The 17,962-nt window shown below is 42.7% G+C and overlaps 1 protein-coding gene across 3 annotated transcripts in view; it reads left to right on the plus strand.

Annotated features, from left to right (window-relative positions):
- LOC126282063 (transient receptor potential protein) overlaps positions 1-17,962 on the plus strand; it is a 413,093-nt gene that overhangs the window by 112,987 nt on the left and 282,144 nt on the right. For all 3 annotated transcript variants that reach the window (XM_049981506.1, XM_049981508.1, XM_049981507.1), the window contains exon 2: positions 1,932-2,041. The gene's annotated coding sequence lies outside the window, so the exon portion shown is untranslated. The remainder of the gene's footprint in view (positions 1-1,931; positions 2,042-17,962) is intronic.

Below are 17,962 nucleotides of genomic sequence, written 5' to 3' on the forward strand. Positions count from 1 at the left end.
CCTAGTGGTTACCCCATGCACAGTGACTGCAAGTTCATATGTAGTCTGGTGATTCGACTTCTTGTGCTGCCATTCACGAACAGCATTCCAGAGAGTGTATTCCAACAGGATAACGCTTGACCACATACCGCTGTTGCAACCCAACACGCTCTACAGAGTGTCGACATGTTGCCATGGCCTGCTCAGTCACCAGATCCGTCTCCAATAGATAACATACGGGACATCATCGGACGACAACTCTAGCGTCATCCATAAATAGCGTTAACCGTTCCTGTACTGACCGACCAAATGCAACAGGCTTGTAATTACATTCCCTAAACTGACATCCGGCACCTTCACAACGCAATGCATGCACTTTTTTATGCTTGCATTCAACACTCCGGTTATTAATGTACCTAGTATTTCACATTTGCAATGATTTATCTCGCTCTTACGTTAACCTGTGATCAAGAAACGTTAATCACTTAAATATGTTAGCTAGACAAATTTATTCCCGAAATTTCATTACTCTTAATTTTATGGTGGTGTGACTGTCTTTCGGTCAGCGTAAATCCATTCGAGGGAGGTACCCAACATCCGAGAGGCACTGTGAACTCCCGCGGCACGATGAAGTATGCAAGGTTGCCAGTTAGGCAGACATCAAGAGCGTAACCACAACTTACAAGGAGACCATGACGCCTGTTAATCACGCATTTTAACGAGGCGCACGTATGAAATAGAGGGACCTGTCCCGAGTATCTAGCTACCGCTTTTTAATGAGGCGACTCCCAGTTTGCGAGGAAATCAGTGTTGAACTATTATGAGTGCCTCCTACGTCTGTAACGTTAATTGTGTGTCGAGAGGCAAGCGTAGTGCAGTGTCAGAGGTTTGGGGTCACCACATTGGTGGTACGAGTTTATACCTCACCCGTGTACCCTTTTTAAAATTTCATCCTATAGAACATCATCAAACAACTTTTGTTATGCAAAGTTATTAAAAAATAGTCGTTTTCAGCACTGTAATTTTCTTGATAAAACAATAGCTAAAACAAACCGTCTTACCGTGTATTCTGTTTGTTATAGAAACGATTACAGAACTGGCTTGCTCGGTATTCTTTGCATCATTTGCTGTGCTAGAACGCAATTCCGGATGGTATTTGTCGCAAAAACAATCGAGACACCAAGTTATAGAGGACCATGAAAATTTCGAAAGGTACTGCCCTGCTGGCACGCGGGTTTTAAAGCTGCGATTCCAGAAAAAATAGTTCATGTAGATTCAAAAAAATTGTTTTTTCTTTTATCACCTTCGATGCGAACTGCGCGTATTTCATCATTGCTGTGAGTGCAGGTGCACTAAATAGATGCAGAAATAAAGAATGTATTTTTATGGAATCTTCCCTCGCAGCTATTTCTCTATTAATCTTAAGCAAGTCGAGAACAGTCTCAATTTTTTTTCATGAAAATTTCAACCTGTCTGTGAAAATAAACATCACAGTGTTGGCAAAATGGAGTAAATTTGGGTGGTATATCATTTACAATGCATTCTCGTCTTTCATTTACAAAGATTTGATCGTAAAATGTCTGATCAGTGTACTCTCCTTGTGAGTCAGTTCGTCAATTCTTTTCGAAAAAATCGACCAGATGTCCGGTATGGTTCTCGTATACGTAATAAAACTTAAGGGAACATATTTCCTGCCGATATTATAGTAAACAGTTCTCTGAAATAATGAGCTATCTTGTTCAAACCTGTTTTCGCTCCTTATTCCGCAGGGTATCTATAGCTCGTCAATTGGTATATGTGTTTGTCTATAAGAAAGACAACGTTAATTATGTTTAATTTTGCTGAATGAAGTGAAACTTACAGTATGAATTATACAGTATGAAGTAACTTTGACTTAGCTTCTCCAATTTACATTACCGAATAACACAGAAATTGTTTCTCATCTTCAACAGATGCAAGTTGGACGTTCGAGACTTCATGGACTCTGCCGCAATGCAGCTGTAGAAGGAAACTGAAACAGTCAACGCTGAAATCAACTTCAGTCGCACTGCCAAATACTTAGGTAAGCATTAACGTATGAAACAAATATATGTGGGCATTTTGTACTGGAAAACCTGGATCGTTTCCATAGTGAAATTGAACTCCATCCAAACAGACTGCCGAAGGCCCGACGGTGGCCACCAGGCCCATGTCGTCCTCAGCCGGATAGGCGTCACTGTCTGTGGATGTGGCGGGGCATGCGGTCAGCACACAACTCTCCCGGACATTGACAGTTTTCGCGACCAGACGTTTCCATGATGCTACACATAAATTTGGCTGTCATAATAGTCATGATCAATTACACTATCATTATTTTGATCTGATATTCGACAGCTTCTTCGTCGAGCATTCGCCACGCTTTACAGAACATCAGGCATTATTTAGTAAAGTTTTACGTTTTCGAAATATATAATACCCATAGATTTGTTAACACTCTTATCCACAGAAAACGTTGCTCTCTTCAATTCAGACTCGATTAAAATGTCCTTACCGCTTTGAAAAGCACATAGCCTTAACCTTTTTTTTTTTTTTAACACCTCTAAATTACGCGCTCAGACTGCTGACGGAACCTGTAACAGTTGTTAGCAAATGATATGTCCACAATATGTGCCATCTTATTTAATATTTCGTAGAATCTTCGACAAGGTGTCAGTGTTTCTTTTTATGTTCGTTTTGATGGCGGCAAAGGTTACCATGAAGCGTCAATAATTTATGAACACAAGACGTTGCTTAAAGGTACAATATAATTGAAAAGAACTCACATTTATATGATGAAAAAACATTTTAAGTGGTAACCCTAAAATATATCAACACAATTGCAGTATAATAGAGCGTCTTTCACACAACAAGTTTTTATATGTCACCGGTCCCACTCCGATAGAGGCCATATAAAAAGAATATTTAATACAAACTTACTAACTGTTTGAGTAAAATAATCTTGGTTTACAAGCCATGTCATTTCAAATGAAACACTCGAGGTTTCAATGGCTATCTCTACCATCGTCGTCAGGAACAAAATCACTGACTGCGGGGCAGTCTTTTTTTCTTTATTGTACTTCAATTTCCCATCTGGGGCGGGCTGGCAGCAGCTCTCCATGCGAAAGGTATGTATTATACAATAGAAGACATTTAAAGTAACATAAAGGAGAAAATATGGCGGTACATAGATATAAAAAGAGGGAACATTATGGGAGAGAACAGACAAAAAGATGGGCACCCGTAAAATGGAGATAGAAACCCTAAGAAACTAGGGAAAATAACATGTACAATAAAAGGTAATCTCATGTATTTGCTGACTGCAAAATGCAGTTCATTCTAGAGGTTACCGAATTATGAGACCGAATATGCATTTTTAATGGAATTGTTAACACTGATTTATGGCACTGAAAAGAGCCTTCGAAGAAGTCTTTAACGACATAACATGTGTGGAACTTAAGTATGTGACATCTCATCAAACAGTAACAAGATAATAGCGCCGAAAACAACTGTACCGGCTACAGGAGAAGAGGTTCCACGAACAACTCCCTTACTGTACCAAATGTGGGCAAACACGTCACTGAGTTATGATTCGTGTCTTCATCGATGTGACTGTGCCCGCCTGCTCAGCTGAATGCTAACGTGTCTGGCTGCCTACCAAGCACCGGGCCTGGGTTCGATTCCCGGCCGGGTTGGAGATTTTCTGCGTCGTGTGTCCTCATCGACATCGACACGGAATTCGCCCAACTTGTCGTCGCCTGAAATAACATTTCCAACACGGCGGCTGAACTTCCCCAGACGGGGCCTCCCGGCCATCAGTGCCACACGATCATTTTCATTTATTGTGATTGTCGCACCAAGCGTTCACGATTCTGAACTTGAGCACTGATAATAGCCTTTCCGAACAAACAATACTGAATGGTGAGTTTCTTCTGAGCCTGTCGGAGCACAGGTCCGTGTTGTACGGCACTTGCATGTTCTCGTGCGCCGTCGATGTTCCCTTGTATTTTTTTATCTTGGCATTTGAGCAGGACACATATAGCAGTAGAAGGCGTACGCAGCATCGGTCCACGTTAGGAGCCAAAAGACAACGACGCCAGAGGTTGTTGCGAAGAAACCGGAGTTATCCAATAGTTCTCTCTCGTCAGAATGTGCTCGAGTCTTCCTGGGGTGTTGTGTGATCTTAGAGACAAATGAGGGGTGCGCGAAGCTGCAGTCAAACCAGATGTTAACATAAACACAGATCTTTATTTTATCATTAAACTTGGCGCTGCCATGAGAGTAAACAAGTCTCTAATTGGAAAAATATAATATTCTAGTTAAGGAAGTTTTATTTGACCACATCGCATGAATTACATATGTGAACGGCTAGTTTCGGGAAACATTAATTGCCACCTTCAAACTTGAAATAATTTTTTGAAAATTAACAACAGTATGTTTGACCGTGTTTTGCATCCTAATTTTCAACGTACATTTAGAAGAACATTTCTGAAAATATGTGTGTTACATGCCCTTGACTCACATCAATTTAGTGCCAGTGTACGTGGAGCAGCTGTTCTCATATAGCCCTGACCACATAGGAACTTAACTGTAATGTAAATATAAATAATTATGGAACATCGAACCTCAAAAGTACAATAAAACGTATCAGACGTACACATACATCGCTGCAGCAGACTCGCAAATGGCGCGTCAGACATCCGATGATAAAACCTTGTAAGTAGGCTGTTTAGGGTTTTATGTTGGTAACGCCACGTAGTGCAGTCTGTGGCTGGTTGGCATTGTTGGAATATTCGCTGATGTAGTGTTGGGTAGCTGGATGTGAACAGTGCGTAGCGTTGTGCAGTTGGAGGTGAGCCGCCAGCAGTGGTGGATGTGCAGAGAGAGATGCCAGAGTTTTGAGAGGTTACTATATGCGGACGATCTGGACGTTTCTCCGCCAGAAAAAGGAAATCTGTAAAGATGGATGTCATGAATTGATAGATATATATGTGATGACTTTTGAACGTTATTAAGCTAAGTTATCTGTCAATATCTTTCATTTGTTTACTTTGCCTATCAGTAGTTAGTGTCTTCAGTAGTTAGAATCTTTTATTTAGCGGGTAGTATTGGCGCTCGCTGTATTGCCGTAGTTCGAGGAACGAATATTTTTGTCAGGTAAGTGATTCATGAAAGTTAGTCAGAGCCATTCTTTTGCAGGTATTATTGAAAGTCAGATTGCGTTGCGCTAAAAAAATATTGTGCGTCAGTTTAGTGATGATGAGAATAAGTAAAGAGAGAACTGTCTGAGTACGTTCAGTTTTACTCAGCTGTCTCTGTATCAAATTACGTAAGAAGTTTACCAGCACATTCATTCTTAATTTCAACCGTACATGTGGTACAATTCATAAAAGTCGATGTTAAAACACATTTTGCATACAAATGTTACTTGCTCTGTCCGCGGTGACAGCAGACGACACACGAACCAACAGGAGTCAAGCGGACTGTACTGAGTTACGGAGTACCACCACGTGGCAGCAGGTAGCTACTTAATAACTTAGTAGATAACCTAACAGATACTTGTTTTCCACATTAGTGTAATATACAGGGTGAGTCACCTAACATTACCGCTGGATATATTTCGTAAACCACATCAAATACTGACGAATCGATTCCACAGACCGAACATGAGGAGAGGGGCTAGTGTAATTGGTTTATACAAACCATAAAAAGATGCAAGGAAGTATGTTTTTTTAACAAAAACCTACGTTTTTTAAATGGAACCCCGTTAGTTTTGTTAGCACATCTGAACATATAAACAAATACGTAATCACTGCCGTTTGTTGCATTGTAAAATGTTAATTACATCCGGAGATATTGTAAGCTAAAGTTGACGCTTGAGTACCACTCCTCCGCTGTTCGATCGTGTGCATCGGAGAGCACCGAATTACGTAGGGATCCAAAGGGAACGGTGATGTACCTTAGGTACAGAAGAGACTGGAACAGCACATTCCGTCCACATGCTAACACCTTTTTATTGGTCTTTTTCACTGACGCACATGTACATTACCATGAGGGGTGAGGTACACGTACACATGTGGTTTCCGTTTTCAATTACGGAGTGGAATAGAGTGTGTTCCGACATGTCAGGCCAATAGATGTTCAATGTGGTGGCCATCATTTGCTGCACACAATTAGAATCTCTGGCGTAATGAATGTCGTACACGCCGCAGTACATCTGGTGTAATGTCGCCGCAGGCTGCCACAATACGTTGTTTCATATTCTCTGGGGTTGTAGGCACATCACGGTACACATTCTCCTTTAACGTATCCCACAGAAAGAAGTCCGAGGTGTAAGATCAGGAGAACGGGCTGGCCAATTTATGCGTCCTCCACGTCCTATGAAACGCCTGTCGAACATCCTGTCAAGGGTCAGCCTAGTGTTAATTGCGGAATGTGCAGGTGCACCATCATGCTGATACCACATACGTCGACGCGTTTCCAGTGGGACATTTTCGAGCAACGTTGGCTGGTCATTCTGTAGAAACGCGATGTATGTTGCAGCTGTTTGGGCCCCTGCAATCAAGTGAGGACCAATGAGGTGGTCGCCAATGATTCCGCACCATACATTTACAGTCCACGGTCGTTGTCGCTCTACCTGTCTGAGCCAGCGAGGATTGTCCACGGACCAGTAATGCATGTTCCGTAGATTCACTGCCTCGTGGTTTTTGAAACCCGCTTCATCGGTAAACAGGTAGAACTGCAACGCATTCTCTGTTAATACCCATTGACAGAATTGCACTCGATGATTAAAGTCATCACCATGTAATTGCTGATGTAGCGACACATGAAACGGGTGAAAGCGGTGACGATGCAGTATGCGCATGACACTACTTTGACTCTGTCCACCGGCTCTCGCAATGTCCCGTGTACTCATGTGTGGGTTCATGGCAATAGCAGCTAACACACCAACTCCACCCGCTTCTCCTGTGACGGGCCTGTTACGGACCCGTTTGCGTGCTACGACCATACCTGTTGCATACAGTTGGCGGTAGATGTTTTGCAATGTGCGGTACGTTGGATGCTCTCTGTCCGGGTACCGTACTGCATTCCGTCGACACTCGCCATAGATTAATATCATCTCCGCCTTTTCAGAGTTCGAATACACCATGGTCACAGTTCCTACAACACTACACTATCACAGACGTCTGGTAACACGGTGTACTACAGTTGGTCTGCGTGCAGAGACGAATGCAGAATAACAATAGCAGCAAGCGCTACATGCGGACACTGTGACAGCTAGATCAAACCACAACAGTGCACTACAGCCACACTCGTACACGCGGTCGTCACCGTAAACATGTCCCTGCAGATGCTGCCCGCCGACCGTGGCCCGTGTTTGTAACAACACGCAACTGAACGTCGGAGGTCTCAAGCGTCAACTTTAGGTTACAATATCTCCGGATGTAATTAACATTTTACAATGCGACAAACGGCACTGATTACGTATTTGTTTGTATGTTCAGATGTGCTACAAAACTAACGTGGTTCCATTTAAGAAAGGTAGGTTTGTGTTAAAAAACATACTTCCGTGCATTTTTGTATGGTTTGTATTAAACAATTACACTAGCCCCTCTCCTCACGTTCGGTCTGTGGAATCGGTTCTTCAGTATTTGATGTGGTTTACGAAATACATCCAACAGTAACGTTAGGTGACTCACCCTGTATACAATGATGATAGTACTCTACAGTTGTAAGGTCTTTTTCATAATATTTTAAAACAGTTTGAATTCAGTTTCTTCTTAAGAGAGTAGAACTGACCGTGTCAGGTCGCTGGAAATAGGCGCACCACTTAAAAGCAGACAATCCAAGTTACTAACACCTTTTCGAAACATCGTAAGCTAGTTCGCCAGATTTCATAGTGGAAACCAGAACTGAAATGGACTACGCGTGTGACAGCAAGCGGCTTTGTAGGAGACGCTTCGTCCTGTTCTCAACAGACCATAAATTCACTTCCACGCAACCTTTATAGTGTTCGTACGTTCGCTAATAATATGACAGTAGATTAAATGCTGGTTTCGTGCTTATTGACAAGTTTGACGTTGTTGCGTCGGCTACTCTGGGAGTCACCCACCTCTCCTTCTGAAATTAGGAAGATAATAAACTCTCTCAAGAATAAAAGCTTACATGGAATTGATGGCATTTGCAGCAGGATATTAAAAGCTTGTTCCCTAGAAATAAGTGGCATTCTTAGTCACATATGTAATAGCTCTCTGAAGCAGGGTATTTTCCCAGATAGACTGAAGTAAGCCATTGTTAAACCTCTGCATAAAAAAGGAGATACGTCTGATGTCAACAACTACCGCCAAATCTCTCTTCTGACCGCCTTATCCAAAATTCTCGAAAAAGTAATGTATTTTAGAGTAGCTTCACACCTTTGTAAAAATAAAGTTTTAACAAAATGTCAATTTGGTTTCCAGAAGGGTTTTTCAAAGGAAAATACTATATATACTTTCTCCAATGAAATATTAAATGCTCTGAGTAACCGGAACTCACCTGTTGGGATTTTTTGTGATCTCTCAAAGGCTTTTGATTGTGTAAATCATGGAATACTTCTAGATAAGCTCAAGTACTGTGGTATGAATGGGGCAGTGCTCAAATGGTTTAAATCATACCTAACTGGAAGAGTGCAGAAAGTTGCAATAAGCAGTTCACATAATATGCAAAAAAAAAAAAAACTGGTGATTTCTCAAACTGGGGAACAATCAAGAATGGGGTGCCGCAAGGTTTGGTCTTAAGTCCTCTGCTGTTCTTAATAGATATTAATAGACTTGCCATTCTATATTCACGAAGATGCAAAGGTACTTTCTGCCGATGATACAAGTATAGTTATCACACCCAACCGACAAGAATTAACTGGTGAAATTGTAAACAATGTTTTTCAGAAAACCATTGAGTGGTTCTCTGCAAATGGGCTCTCATTAAACTTTGACAAAACACAGTATATACAGTTCCACACAGTAAATGTAATGACACCATTAATAAATATAGACTTCTATCAGAAATCTGTAGCTAAGGTAGAATATTCAAAATTTCTAGGTGTATGCATTGATGATGGGTTGAACTGGAAAAACACACTGAGGATCTGCTGAAACGTTTGAATTCATCTACTTATGCTATGAGGGTCATTGCAAATTATAGGGATATACATCTCAGTAACTTAGCTTACCACGCATATTTTCATTCTCTGCTTTCGTATGGCATCATTTCTGGGCTAACTCATCATTGAGTAAAAGAGTGTTCACTGCACAAAAGCGTGTAATCAGAATAATTGCCAGAGCTCATCCAAGATCATTCTGCAGACACTTATTTAAAGAGCTAGGGATTTTCACTGTAGCCTCACAATATATATATATTCACTTACGAAATTTGTTAACATTCAGAACGAATTCAAAAGTAATAGCAGTGTACATGGCTACAACACCAGGAGAAAGGATGATCTTCACTACTCAAGGTTAAATCTTAGGGAAGGGGGTAAATTATGCTGCCACGATAGTCTTTGGTCTCTTACCTAGTAGCATCAAAAGTCTGACAGATAGCCATATAGCATTTAAAAGGAAATTAAAAGAATTTCTTAATGGCAACTCCTTCTAGTCATTAGATGAATTTTTGGATATAGTAAGTGGAAAAATTAAAAATATTGTCATGTAATATTTTGTGTAATGTAATACCTTGTACAGACACCTTTTATTAACCTGACACGTTCCACATCATTACGAAGTGTCGTATTCATGATCTATGGAACAAGTACTAATCTAATCTAATCTAGTCAGCACCCACACAAACAAGGAATGAGACAAGTTGCGATGCCGGTGGCAGGAATCCAAAGTAGTCTGTACAAAACACTTCCTAACCAAAGGAAAACCTTATCTCTATTAAGGGAAGGAACAATACTTAACTTCTTGTGCCTGCTGCGCCTCCTAAATGCAGTTACTGTTATACAGTATTACTACTCGCAGAATGCAGTCTAAGTAACGTCTTCCTATTGCTCAGTACTGATACTCTCGAAATCTGCGACCAAACTAAGACGACCAGCGATGGGCGGCTGTTTAAATCAGCGTTGACAGGGGCCGCTGAAGTCTGTCTTCCTGGAGGTGTGGCGCTGTCCTCTCTTTCCATTGGCGTGTGAGTGAGTGCCTTCTCGATGGCGTTTCGCGGCGCCGTGCTGGTCGGTGTGCACCCGGTGCTAAAGCACTGCACAGACGTATACAGAAAACTTAGGTACTACAGAGTTATAGACACTGCATCTCTACCACTGACCATAATCGGTGACATGCTGTCACAATCAGTATGAGAATTTATTTGAAAATGCAAGGTACACAGTTATTCAGAATACAATGTGTCTGTAGCATGCAAGAGGTCAAATCATTTACAAGAGTGGTCGTCAAACAGCGGTCCTCGGGTCGCATGCAGCCAAAATCAATTACTTATGCAGCCCACAGTGCTCAGCAGTATTATACAAGATGTGGTTAAAAAGTTCGGTGAATTGTCCTCGAAAACAAAGGAAATAAAAGTTAGAAACAAAATACCCGTATTGGTCTTCAGAGAAATCAAATGGCTATGGGACTTAGCTTTTGAGGTCATCAGTCCCCTAGAACTTATAACTACTTAAACCCAACTAACCTAGGGACAGCACACACATCCATGCCCGAGGCAGGATTCGAACCTGCGACGGTAGCGGTGTCGCGGTTGCAGACTGTAGCGCCTAGAACCGCTCGGCCATTCCGGCCGGCCTTCAGAGTAATCACCATCAGGTACAACACACTTTTGGGATCGCCATAAAGCTGTTGGAAGCTGACAGCGAACACTTCTTTGTGGAACCGCTTGAAGCACCGCGCAGAGTCTGTGAAGCCTTTAAGACGGGGAAACAGAACGAGGTCTACTGCAGCCAGATCTGGAGAACAAAGACGGTCTGCACAACAGTCATGCTGGGTTGAATGAGAGAGTTGACCGCGTAGACGTTGTGGATATCCACAAGTTTGTTCTAGCTAATGATCGTTACTTTGAAGGTCAGTAAAGGTACATTATTTCTAACTCTTCTTTCCCTTAGCTTCTGGTATCATTCACCGAATTTTTTAGGCACACCTTGTACGAGGGTTGCCCAGAAAGTAATGCACCTCATTTTTCTTCGACAATTCTTTATTGAACATAATGAGAGTTACACACACGAAAGAAAGTTGTTTTATCTACACACATTATTTTTCCACGTAATCTCCCTCCCATTCTATGGCCTTCCTCCAACGCGAAACAAGGTCGTGTATGCCCTGTCGGTGCCAATCTTTGTCCTGGTGGCGGAGCCAGTGATTTCACTTTGTGAATCATCTCCTCATTGTCCTCAAAATGTCTTCCACGAATGGCATCCTTTAATAGCCCAGACAAGTGGAAGTCCCAGGGGGCTAGGTCAGTGCTGTAGGGTGGATGGGGTAACACTGTGCTACCCTGTTTTGCGAGGCTTCCAGTAGTCCTCAGTCTTGTGTGGGGGCGAGCGTTACCGTATTGCAGCGAAACATCTCCTGGATTGCTATGGCGCCGAAGTCGCCGGAAGTGCATCTTCACTTTTGTTAATGTGTTGTTATATGATTTCCACATGTTTGGCCCATTAAAGGATGCCATTCGTGGAAGACATTGAGTACGATGAGGAGGTGATTCATACAGTGAAAGCAACCAGGAGAAGGATTGGTACCGCCTCTTGGCATCAAATCAGTGAGTATCACACCTTCACAGTCCCAGAAAACGGTGATCATGACCTAGGCGTCGGGAGCAGTTGCTTTGAATTTTTTCTTCTGTGCGGAATGGGAATGGCACCATTCCATCGACTGTCGTTTTGTTTCGGGCTCAAAATGGTGAACCTAGGTTTCATCACCTGTCACAATCCGGTACAAGAAGGCCTCCCCCTCAGCTTCAAAACAAATCAGGACAAATGTTTTTTCTGTGCAATTTGTCATCCACCGTTAGACACCGCAGGACCCATGTTGCAGACACTTCTGAATATCCGAGAATGCAGATAATTGCATCCACACTTCCTTTGCTGATTGACAGGTGCATCACCAGCTGCCGGGTCTGTCCTAGCGAATGAAATCAGCTCGCTGCAACAGGTCAGGTGTGACAGCCGTCAATGGTCTCCCAGACACCTGCAAATCGTGGAGCTCCACCGAACCGCCTTCCGATGACCTCACCCTCCGTGCCCAGGGACTAACAATACTTCTCTCGACAGCAGATGCTTCATAGACTTCGCACAAGCGTTTGTGAATATTCCCCACAGATTCTTTCTCTGCAGTGACAAATTCAATGACGACACTTTACTTGTAACGTACACCACCTACAGACGCCGTTTTGAAACTGTCCTGCAGCTACGCTATCTGTCAGAAGTGACGGCAACTTGGCGCACACACTCAGGACACTTCAAATAGTACATACTCAACGTTTCGCATTCGTTGCATTGTTTTCGGCTGAGGAAAAAAACGCGGTGCAACCCTCGTATAATAAGTAATATACATCTGGCACCTAACTGCCGAATTCAAGAACGTCAACGAACATTAAGAGATTCTTAAGAGCGTGGTTTTCCTGCTCAGTACCAAACAAAAATACCGAGACGGTAATATTTTAAGATGTATTTTATATTAACTGATGTTGATGAATTCGGCCGTGAGCTTAAAAAAGTTGGCCGCTTGACACTAGAGCTAGGGCGGAAGTAGCCCGACAACAGCGGAGGTAGAGGATCTGAGAGGGGGAATGTTTCATTGTTTGTTTTCCAATACTGATAAATCACGCGCATGCGTGACTTGTACCTATCAGCTTCTATGGTATACATTTTGACATGGAAATAATATGGATTCGTTCGTACACATTGTACGATGATCACGTTAAAATGCATTCGATATTTGTTGCAAGAAATATGAAATTAAATTAAGGCTGTTGTAATACAACACAATGAGTGGAAAAATGACATTCAGAACATTTAGCATAAGTTTGTGATTATGTCTCATCTTGCATAATGCGTTTAAATATAAGTACATTTACTTTTATTAATCAATCACCCGGTGATACAGACAACCCAACATTTCGTCAGGCTATTCTAATGTCACAACGATTGTAGTTGCACAGGGTGGCAGCAATCTGAAACGACGAACAATCCATAGGAATTGTTCCAAATGGTAAAAAGAAAAAGGAATTCGTGGTTCACTACGACGGCAGGTCGATACATGTATCAATGACCACGGAGACCATAATGAACATCTTCTGTGAGGTAGAGTTGGACGTGGCATGCTGGTGCGTTCTGTTCGTGTGTGTTTCCCATGATTGATGAGCTGGAAAATATGAGTTGTAACATAGAAACAAATGATTTCCAGACAAATGTTCATGCAGCATAATTTCGTGGAAAGCAAGTATGTATAAAGGTTTTCTACGTAGCAGTCTACTGGCATCCGATGGTACTCCATAATACCATGTAGTCTGGTTGACTACTGTTGGGCTGTGCGACGTGTCACCACGGACAGAGCAAGTAACAAAATTCGTTTTAACATCGACTTTTATGAATGTGTACCACATGCGCGGTGTTATCATTGGGTGTTTGACGCGTTTCCTCCAGTGAGGTATGTGTACCTCTGACACACTTAATTGTACTTTTGACGTTGGATGTTCCATAATTATAGTTTCTTATATTACAGTTCCTATATAGCCAGGGCTAGATGACACCTGCACCACATACGGTTAAGGGTAAAATATTCCTTTGAATGTACGTTGAACATTAGAATACAAGAAACCGTTGAAAATGTTATTGTAAATATGAAAAAAATTCTTTCAGATTTGAAGATGGCAATTATAGCTGTCGAAAATAGTTTTCCACATACAGTGAAGCGCCAACGAAACTGGTCTAGGTACGTGTATTGAAATAGAGAGATATGTAAATAGGCAGAATACGGCACTGCGGTCGGCAACGTCTATATATGACAACAAGTGTCTGGCGCATTTGGTATATCGGTTACTGCTGCTACAGTGACAGGTTACCAAGATTTGAGTGAGTTTGAACATGATGCTATAGTCGGCGCACGAGCGATGGGACACACCATCTCCAAGGTAGTATGAAGTGGGTTTTTTGCCGTACGACCATTTCTACCTCACGAATTATCAAACTTCCAATACTGAAACAATCTAATAGCCTTTGCGTCCAGACAACTATCGCAAAAGTACTCTAGAGCGACTGAAGAGCAACTAACTAACTGAACATTTCCATATCCGAGTTGCATTGTAATCCATTGAATTTCCTTTTCGATTCGGCTATAACTTTCTTCCATGGAAAATGTTATCTTTGACTGAGTTACTTTCTTGGATTTAACCCTCGTTCATATGATTTTGAATTTATTCCATAGATGTTTGATAAAGAATCTGTGATAATCCTTTTATCTCCCCTTTTTGTATGCTATTCTCAGTATTTGGGCGTTACACAACCAAAGTTGGTTTGTGGAGCAGCCCATGGTGCTCATAGCATCACTCATGTCTACGTTTCAACATCCGATCCAGCACGCTATTTGTACACAACTCAGGACTGTTATTGACCTTTGCAATTTTTCCTCATTAGACGGTTTGTAGCGTTTTCTTATCGGCACTATTAGTGACGTCTTCCACTCCAAACGTTATTAAAAAGGCTGCAGAAACGGCACTTTCCTACCTGCCTTGTTTAGGGCAGTATGCGGTAATACACACTGATAAACCGAAACATTATGACCACTGACCACCGGGACGTTGGATGCCGTCTGGTGGCGTTGAGGGTACTCGACGCGGTAACAAAAGTATGCACGCGAAGAAGACATGGACGGGGAGTGAACATATGGGCTGCAAACTGGGGAAATCCATGGAGATAAGACTTCGACAAAGGGCAGATGGTCGGAGCGGCCGTGCGGTTCTAGGTTCTACAGTCTGGAACCGAGCGACCGCTACGGTCGCAGGTTCGAATCCTACCTCAGGCATTGATGTGTGCGATGTCCTTAGGTTAGTTAGGTTTAAGTAGTTCTACGTTATAGGCGACTGATGACCTCAGAAGTTAAGTCGCATAGTGTTCAGAGCCATTTGAACCAAAGGGCAGATTATTATGACGTAGAACCTGTGAAACGAAAACGGCCAAGACGGTCAAATGTTCACGTGCTACTGTCGTGAGGATCAACGGAAAGATGTAGAAGGACGGTCAAACTACCAGTAGACGCTAAATGGTTGGACGTCCACAACTCTTCACAGAAAATGGGGTAGGGAGGCTTGTTTGCTCTGTAAAGCAGAATAGATGGTGACCTGTGGCATCTCTGCTGAAAGCGTACCATGCTGATGTTTCGGAACACATCGTACATCTTTGATCATCGAGCTCCGCAGCAGCCACGCCTGCGTGTTCACATGTTGACCCAATGGCATTGTCAGTTACGACTGCAGTGAGTTGGTCCAGGACCACCGGAATTCGACTGTCGATCAGTAGAAACTCTCGGCCCTCCGGCTGAATCTCATGTTTGCTTCATAGTCGATGGTCGCCTCCACAAACGCCGTCATTCAGGTGAACGGTGGCTCGAAACACGCAGCGCGCCGCGGATGCAGGCTGGTGGGAGGTTATTATGCTGTGAGAGACGTTTTCCTGCACTTTCGTGGGACCTGTGGTACTAACCGAAGACATGCTGGCAGTTGCGAACCATCTGCATCCCTTCCTGCTTGATGTCTTCCACGACGGCGATGTCATCTTTCAACAGTATAATTGTCTGTGTCTCGGAGCCAGAACCGTGCTACAATGGTTTGAATAGGATTATAGTGACTTAAGTGTTGCAGTCTCGGCGACTATATTCGCCTTATATAAATCCTATGGAACCTATCTGGGTCACTATCGGGTGCCATCACCAAGTGCGCAAATCAGTGGCTCCTACTTTACGAGAATTACGTGACCTGTGCGTAGAGATTTAATCCCACACACATCCACAAACCTAGCTACAAACTGCCGGATCCCTGATATGCAAAATCCCTCATACATTTCGTCCCAAAAACGGACAAACAAGCTGTTAAGCAGGTGATCACAATGTTTTTACTCTTCAATGAATATTGTCAAACCCTGAGGCATCAACCTTCCCAAATAACGGGGCTCTGCTGAATTCTCCAACAGTAAAGTACTCGTTCAAGAAATGGGCTCGTTCCTCGTCAGTGAGTTGTCCAGTTGTGTCTTTTGCCAGGCGTTTCAGGAAGTGATTCACTAATATGTTCAGAAGCGCGTTTCTGATATTGTCGTTTCAGGCTCTACGCATGCCCTTAATTTGTTGCTAGATGATTACCCTGAAGGTCATTTTGTGTTTCCCGAAAGACAAATTCAACGATCTTCAAATGTTCTGCTAAGGTCTGAACTACATGTGTGTTATGGACAACAGATCTTTCATGCTGGTACGACATATATTGCTTTATTTTCGGATACCCGTCCTGAACCCTAGACGGATAGTGGGAGTATGGCTGATGAATGCATTAGAGGTAACCACAACACCGTCGGCCGTGTGCTTGTATCTACCTGTTCAAGTGCGACTCGTTTCTCTGTCCCACTCCACTGTCAGCAGCCCCTTCTACTGGCAGGTATCGGTGCTATAACCAACTGTCCACAGTGCCGTGAAAGTAAATAAAAATCGGCGTCCGAAGACCTGTCCATGCGTGCTGTAACCAATACAAACCATCAATTAACTTGTCGTGCATTGCCTCATGTTCAGTCTTCCAATAACTGTGGCAGCCAGTCTCTTAGCGACTGTTGATGACTGTGACTATTTAGAGTCGCCTCAATAAAACAGGGACCAATCAAGCGGTCCCTGAAAAGGCCTAACCACATATCGAGAGGCGAAACTATTTGTTTGCCCAGTCCCCCCAGCCATCCACTGTTAGATTGATTTTCCAATGGTCTGTAAACCATTGTTCATTCTTCATCAAAATCATGCATAGAAAAGCCAGACTAATTTGTAATTTTCGTAGGTGTCAGTAAGAAAGTCATAATTATGTAGCTGTTGATAGAGTGATATGAGGAAAATGAAGTATTCACACAATACTCTCATGAGTGACTCTAGTGCCACTCTAACAGTTTTGAGGCATTCACCACGAACAAAAATCATACCCACTTTTTCGACTGTGGTGTGCTTCAAGAATTTTAGAAAAATTTAGTGTCAAAATTTGCCAGTTATATGCGTTACAACTGAATTTCGTACGTCAAGAAATTCACCACATTCTCCCCACAGCTTAGTGGAAACTATACCTCGATATCATTATTCGTTGTGAATGAACAGGGGGTGGACAGAAATATGAAAAGGCTAAACACACAACACATTACAAGCCGAATACGATGTTAGAACCCCGCTGACTTTTAAGGTTTTAAAGGGAATCTTATACTATTGTTCCTGAAAAATATTGGAGAGTCCAAGAGGTTAGCGATCATGTACCGTTCTCTCCAAAGCAGACCACAAAGGCTCAAAAGAAATGAGGTCTGGTGAATGCGATGGACAGGGGTAACGTGACAGATCGTCCCAGTGATCACAAAACCAGTCCTGGACGATGTGAGCTCTGTGAACAGGGGCTCTGTCCCCTTGAAACACAGCGCCACCGCTGGGGAACGAACACAGTACCACGGGATCGACCTGATCAGCCAAAATTGTCACACAGTCCTTGGAAGTAAAGCGACTTGCAGAGAAAACGATGGGGGCTAAATAAATCATCACTGAAGCCACTACATGTTTTTCTCTTGAGACGTACCCTTGGCCAGAACTTGAATTCAGCTGGCATGGCAATTCCCAGCTTATGGACTTCTTTTTTCTTTTCTTGGCGCTGGTGGGGTTCGCGAGTGAGACGTTCAGTTCTGCAATGACTTTTGTTGCTGTCGTCGTCTTATTTTTCGTCACAATCGTTTTAAATGACCTTTCGTCGCGGTCATTCAACACGC

Source organism: Schistocerca gregaria, chromosome 7 (assembly GCF_023897955.1).
Source record: "Schistocerca gregaria isolate iqSchGreg1 chromosome 7, iqSchGreg1.2, whole genome shotgun sequence".
NCBI lineage: Eukaryota > Metazoa > Arthropoda > Insecta > Orthoptera > Acrididae > Schistocerca > Schistocerca gregaria.